The sequence below is a fragment of the Dendroctonus ponderosae genome, unplaced genomic scaffold, assembly GCF_020466585.1.
Source record: "Dendroctonus ponderosae isolate FM_Combo_2020 unplaced genomic scaffold, Dpon_F_20191213v2 Dpon_F_20191213_9, whole genome shotgun sequence".
Taxonomy (NCBI): Eukaryota; Metazoa; Arthropoda; class Insecta; order Coleoptera; family Curculionidae; genus Dendroctonus; species Dendroctonus ponderosae.
In genome coordinates, this window is record NW_026019116.1 from 7,457,757 (window position 1) to 7,465,066 (window position 7,310).

At 36.4% G+C, this 7,310-nt stretch overlaps 1 protein-coding gene across 1 annotated transcript in view; it reads right to left on the reverse strand.

Moving 5' to 3' along the window:
• The window catches only part of LOC109542912 (low-density lipoprotein receptor-related protein 2), a gene marked incomplete in the record, with an annotated part of 133,116 nt that overhangs the window by 116,202 nt on the left and 9,604 nt on the right, over positions 1–7,310 (reverse strand).

The window sequence follows — 7,310 nt, forward strand, 5'->3', positions numbered from 1 at the left end:
GGGTGAAAATTCATCCAGAAAACCCTTTATTTAAATTATTTAACAACGAATGTTTCGGTATCGGCATAAAGTTTCGCTCCGACTGATGAATTATTCAAAATGTTCGGAACGATTTACACGAAATTCCAAATGCGATTCCTGCAAATTCGGATACATAACCATTTAGTCAACTGTCTGCAAACTGTTTCGCAACAAAACGTATTGCTTATCAGATCTGGATGCCAAACAATGTGGACGTGCATACTAAATACTAGAAAGTCATCCTAGTCGAATTTAGACCAATTTGGGGCCCGAAGGAAGAAAAATGGAAGCATATCAGTGTTGCGTGTTAATTAGACTGTGAACGGTCCGGACCGAGGTGAAATTGACGTCTATTCGACCCAAAAGACGTTTTTATGTTGATGATGATTACAAGCTATTAAAGAAACTCATTCTTCATGTCTTTCAGTTGAAAAGTCGCGTTAAGCTGATGAGGCCCACCGCCACAAACACCTGAAGGAATTTTTATGGCGCCCTGCAAACGGTATAGCACAGATACATAATAATTCAAGCAATTTTCATATTGGATTCATTTAAATATCACGTGAATAATTATGGCCAAGCCAGACAACCGCTTTCTATATCACCCAGATGGGAAAATCACATTGATCTGACATGATTTTTAACGCGAGATTTGCATGTGTTTTGTTTTTTCACGGAACAGGATTGATTTCGTTGCTGGAAACTGGAGAGGAGTTCTTTTAAATTTGGATTTAAAGAGAAAATGTTAGTATTAAACTTGATTTCTTCAAATGGATCGAAGGTTTACATATGTGTTTTTTGAGCTGAATGTAATCCAAGTCCGTTTTGTGAGCAGTTTCGGGCCATTCTGTGGGCTACCTATCTTCCTTTCCTAAATTGAACAATTCCTTGCTAAAAACCCAAATTTATGATACATTTTCTCCCATTTTTGTCATATTCCCCTAATGATAACCGCTCTAAAGCCATCTTTCACAAGAGAAAATGGGACTTGGCTTGGCCCGAAGTCTTATAGCGCAAAATTGCTATTCGCAAAGAGAGCTCCGCTATTATTTCCCCGAACTTTCTTGATGGTGCTCAAGTTTCGGCAGTTGACCCTTAAACTTCCGCTAACTATTCAATTTTCCGCGGGTATCCAAAGAAGAAACTTCTCGCCTGTTGTTTGACTGTGTAAGAGATCACTTCTTGTTCGTACAAGAACAGGCCAAACCTCCAATTGTGAGCTCTAGTGGGAAATGCTTTGCTATTTTTAACAGTACGATGCCAGCCTGTATATCAGCCAAGCATTAAAATCCTGTTATTATATAAGGAGCATTCGAAATTAATTAATTTCGCCATCATATCTGCTTCAAGCAGGGGAATGCGAGGTTTTTTGAAGCAAATGAAGCGCAAAAATCTACACACTTAAATAGATTAAAATCTTGTAAACCGTTCCGATTTGCTTCATTCAACCTAAACATTTGCTGGGTTTCCCAATATGATTTAGAAAATAAATATGAGCTGAAGTAACTGGCTCGAGCGGTATTATAATCCGGATAATCAAAGCAAGTGGTTCTTCGACAATGGACCAATAAATCAAACCTCAAGGATACAACGTAAATAATAGAAAAAATTGTCATGTTTGCCATTAATTTCCATTGCCATAATTAACATCTGGACGGTATTGTTCGTCGATCTTCAGCATATTAATAAATTGCGCTCTTCTCGGAAACCATTCCTTCAATTTCTATTGTTTATCCATGAATAAACTGGTTTCTAAAATTGAAATTCTGACAAACTGCACATTAGATTCCGCTTTGTTACATAACGTGCCGTTTACGTTTTAAATTAGGTACTCGGATCGAATTCTCAAATTACACGACAAGGATTATTATAAGTTTCAGCTGTTCGGCCATCGGTAACTAAACCGAAGAAACAGTTCCGCGAGTGTGTGATTTAGGAAAAATACTGACAAAACAGCAATGTTGATGACAAAGCTACAATAAAACAGGTTTTGGATAAAAGTGGTACTTTTAGCTTGGATTATTTAATTGTATTTTTCTTAGTTAACCGGGAACTCTTCTTGTAAACGCTCGACTACTCGAGGAGGTCGATTTTTCGAATATTTATGGAAACTTGGTTTTTCAAGAAATTAAGTTAAACAGAGTTAGTCAAAAGCAAAACTTTCATGATATTTTTGCCTCAAAAACCATCTTTTTTCAAATGTTTCCTTGGCAAAGACTTCGATATGAACAAGTGACAAATCAAAGTAAATGCGTTTGCTTCGCAAAAAATTTCGTGATTTCGTTACTGGAAAACAGGAAATTTTGTACAGGGAATTTGCATTTCAAACGTCCAAAAACACGCCCAAACCAAAGGGTTTTTGAAATTTCATTCTGGGGTTACAGGAAATAACGAGCGTTTGATAAAAACCACTTTTCCTATAGAAAACTCAATTTTCGAGGAAAAAATGTAAAAAGAAAATTGCGCAGCATTTCAAGACAAAAAAGAAATATTGTTGTCCCAAAAATGTTCCTTTTTCAAATTTTTCCTTAATAAATGGAGACACTACAAATCGCGATGAGTTCGTTTGTTTGAGGAAAAACTCTCAAAGTAGCAAAGAACGAAGAATCGGAGGCTTTTGAAAACTCGTTGTCAGATACCTCGAAATATCACGAAAATGTTATGAAGAACAACGTTTTTCCATAAGACGCTCTGTTTTGTTCTGCAACAAAATAAAAAAATGGCGGAAAATCTCAAGAGTAAGACTCAATAACTTGTGACCCAAAAATGTTTCTTTTTCCAAATTTTTACTTAACAAATAGTTCTATCTGAACAAACTACAAATCGAAATGAGTTGATTTGTTTGCATAAAAAATCTTGAAGTGGCAAATAAAAAATAAAACGTTGCACAAAGAACTTTCATTTCAAACCTGCTGCAAAACAAGCTTGAGACTCGTTTGTGGTATTCGAAAAAAAGCCAAATTTTTTCGAATAGCAACAATCGGACTCTTTTGAAAACGCGTTACCTTGAAATATCACGAAAATGGTATTAAAACTTTTTCTGCAACAAAATGAAGAAAAAATGGTGCGAAAAAATAACTTGTGCCCCAAAAAATGTTTCTTTTTCCAAATTTTCCTTGGAGTTCCATATGGACAAGCAACAAATCTAAAGTGAAATTCGTTTGATTTGAAAATAAATTTGCGGATTTGGAAAAATGCGAAAACTTTGTCCGCGCAGGGATTTTCCATTTGTAAGCTTCAAAAACAAATTTTCGGAAACCGATTATCGACGACATTTTTTGACCAAAAAAGTCCCCTTTTCTAAACATTTTTCTTGATCGACAGTTCTCTTTGGATACTTTTTCAACTAAGAAAACACCCAGGAAGTTTTATAAAGAATAACTTTCTCCGAAAAGCGGCGTTGTTTCCTAGAAAAAAAAAAGAAAAAATCACGCTGGTTTTTTTGAACCAACACTGAATCCATGACAAGTAAACATTTTGTCTGATTTCCTGATACTTTTTTAATTATATTCTGTAATATTTGCTATTTGAACGCCATAAGCCATCCAAAAAATCCGGACCACTTCGACTTCAAAACTTGATGTATCTTGAACCACCTGTTATAAGCAAATGATACTTAGAGAGTAGAGAAAAAATTAAGAAAACAATATTAAAGGAAAATAACATTAAAATAGAGCGTAAATTGTGAAAGTTTGGTCAGTTCACGTTGCCAGACATCTCTGGAGAGTTTCTGGAGCATTTCGCTCAATTGCTGAATCAGCTATGGAATAACTGTCGCTCTTGTGTTGTAAAGTAACTCAACTTGTTGTATTGATTAGTAGAGCTACAATCATTGGCACCACTGTTTAGTTTAAAACCGAGACGTTTAAGAGTAAATTTCATGGATTACAGCTTAGAATTAACAAGAATACAAATGAACAGATTTTAGTGAAGGAATAATTTAACTCCAAAAATTATTGGTTCCATTAAGCCACGAAAAATTATCACTTCATTAATGAGAATACTTGGAAAATTTTTGTTATGATTCACTGATGCTCTTGACTCATTTTGGGCCAACCAGAGGATTTTTCTGCCTTTCCATACACTGAATGCTGAAGGATATGAGAAGAGACGGGCGAATAATTATTCGATAGGTATTATGCAAAGGGGGTGAGATTTAAGGGAGATCCACAGCATAATCAACGTTCCGTAACTCGTCTTTATTAAAGGATTATGCCGGATTAAGCGATCTGCATGTAAATTCTATTAATTGAGGCTCCGTCTGACTAAGTCGAATTGAGGCTTCGAATAACAACGTCACGAACAGTAAGAGACCATTTCATTTAAATTCTTAATCAATTTTGATGCCGGAACAGCCTGTTTAATCAGCTCTTAGAGAAAATTGTGATTCTATTTTTACCATCATAAAGTTTACATAGACAGACAATGAATAAAGTGCTTCTGAACATGAAGAATCAAGAGAGAGAAAAAGGAACCTTCCCCACTGACTAGATTAATATAAAGTATCGTAAACAATCCAACAATAAATAATAACGATTGCATGTTTTCACTAGATTTTCTCTGCGGCTGCATTTTTGCAGCTGAGCGTGGGAAAGGTGCTTGTTTCGTCGGAAAAAGTTTGAAACAATTATGGGAAACTATGGTCAAATAGGCGAATTGTACGGTTTACTCTAGTATTTAGCACGGCAAGAATAATTGACTTAATCTTTGCCAAAATGGTCCATTGAAACTCAATGACACTTTCACACTCGTTCTTCGCATTAACAAGTTTGGCCCAGAATATTTTTGCCATGCAAATTTAAGGGGCGAAAAACTGGAAAAGTGACCGAGCACAGTTTTTGGAGGAATGATTTTTTTATGTTTGGTTCATTTTCACGTTGCCGTTGGCAAATTGGGGCAAACTATCGACATGACGACAACTATTTAACATAAAATGGCAATTTTTGAAAATTTCCCGGTTGCCTAAAAGCCGCAGTCTAAGAAATGCCTTTTCTACGTGCTTGACGACGTGGTCATGTTGTGACGAAACTGCACATTCTAAATGCCGAGTCTGCAGCCGACACTTTGAATGTTAATTATGTTTCTGTTCTTTGTCGAAACTCCTTTTGTTTCGCTTATTGCATGAGATTGATGGAACGGTAAACGGACACGAGATGTGCACATTTTACGAAACACCATGGAAAACAACACAACCAATGAGACTATTGACTTTCCAGGCATTTTTCCATTGTTAACTGGCCGAATTTTCGCCATGTTAATGACGTGAGCTTTAAAAGAAATTTCGCAGAAATTGAAAATGAACGTATTTACCATAAACCGAAACAAATGGCGTTGTAATGGTTTTAAGGGCAGGCCATTATTTTTAGTAATTGCCCTATGGAGCGGTTAATTATTGCCAAAATTGTTTTCAAGCCGAGCTTAATCCCGTTAGCCGTCACTGAAATATGGTTTGCGAACTTTGGAATCTACAGTGCAGCAGGTTAGTTAAGTGATCTATGGATGTGATAAATGAATGGGCCCGATTTGTCTACTAAACCGAACAATCGATTTTTACTGCCAAATTTTTCGAAAAACAACGCTCGGTTCTGGCCTTGTCGAGCATGAGAGAAATCATTTTCCGGTATTAAAGTAAAGAGAATTAAAACAGAGATCGCTGGTCTTTCTGCACATTGCAAATTCGGATTCCGGCTTCTTTCCAGAAAAAGAATGGCAATCGATAAGTTCGCTGTTTCATTTCTTCAGTACATTTCAGTATTACGGAGCAGCACACAAATAAAAGCAGATTGGTCGAACTTTAAAGTACAAACTACGACTTTCAGCGGTTTTCTTTTAATTCTTTGTGTTGATCAAAGTTTGGCAATTAATTTCTCCAGAAGCCTACGCGATAAGGCCCGGCTGGATAGAGGCGGGTTTGCTCTATAATATTCCTGCCACTTAATTTGCTGATTGTTCGGCATAATTTAAATCGCAGATCCGCACCCAATGGCTCTTCGTGTGCTGATCTAAGTTTCAAAATTAATTTAAAAAAACCTGGGTGGAGACTTGCAGGTTACGTCGATTTATAGAGGAACATTTGCTCTGCACCCTGTATATTTTTCACTCCTGCAGCTTAATTTGTTTATGATTAACCGTCCAGTTGTAGCAAAAAACCTGGAAACAAAATAGACACTTTTTGTCACTTCATTATCAATCATGTTCCGGTGTTAAAAATGAATTTCTCCCAAATCTAAAGAAATATAAGCTTGTCCATAGCTTCACCCAATCGAAAAGGCTTTGCTCTATAAGCAACAAAGTTTTTACCCCTGCAGCTTAATTCGATGATTTTTACTGACAATTTCAGTCTGCAGCAATCATTCAATCGCCCTTTGTGTGCTACTTAGTTTAAAAATATTTTTTTGCAAAACAAGAGATATCAGTTGGCTGTTTGTACCGCTGAAAGAAGAGTGCCGTGATCGATAAGCTATAGTTTTCTTATTGGTGCAATTTAATTTCCAGATTTTTTATGACCATTTGTAACCCATTTTTGAGTCTCGACAGAAGTTTGAAAATGAATTCCTCTAAAAGCTACGGAGGTAATTTTGTGCCCGTGACTCCGTTGGATAGAACAGGCTTTGCTCTATCAGCAGAAATTTTTTTCATTCTTGTACAACAATTCAATGATTTTTTATGAGAATTTGAGTCTGAGGTGAGCGTTCAATGGCTCTTTGCATGTTGACTTAAGTTTGAAATTGCATGTCTCCAAAACCCAAAGAGATACGGGCTTGATTGTTGCATCACTGAATAAACAAGAGCTTATTCGAGCATCTGTATGTTTTTTATTTCAGCAATTTATTTTTATGATTTTTTATGACCGTTTGAGATCGAGCTGCTCGTTCACCGCCTTTTTTTGCGCTCTGGACCAATCCTTTTTTTGTCTACCGAAGTTGCATAATTAATTTCTCCGCAATATGCAGAGCTAATGCTTTTTTGCTTGTTTGCCCAATAAAGGAGGTGTTGCTCTATAAGCAGCAGTTTTTTTCATCGGTGCTGAGGAATTCGATGATCTTTTATGACAATTTGTAGTATTTTTCATGACTGAGATGTTTTGTGTGCAAGGGCGGATCCAGGGGGGCCCCCCATTCAATTCTCTATCCAACGATGCCAAAACGAATTATCTGGCTCGAATGGTTCTTGAGAAACTTAGAAAAAAGCAGCGTCATGTTCAGGTGGATTTTGTAACTAAAAAAAAACCACGCAAATCTAAAACTTCTTGAATTCAAGCATTTTTTGAGAAAACTGCCAACATTTCC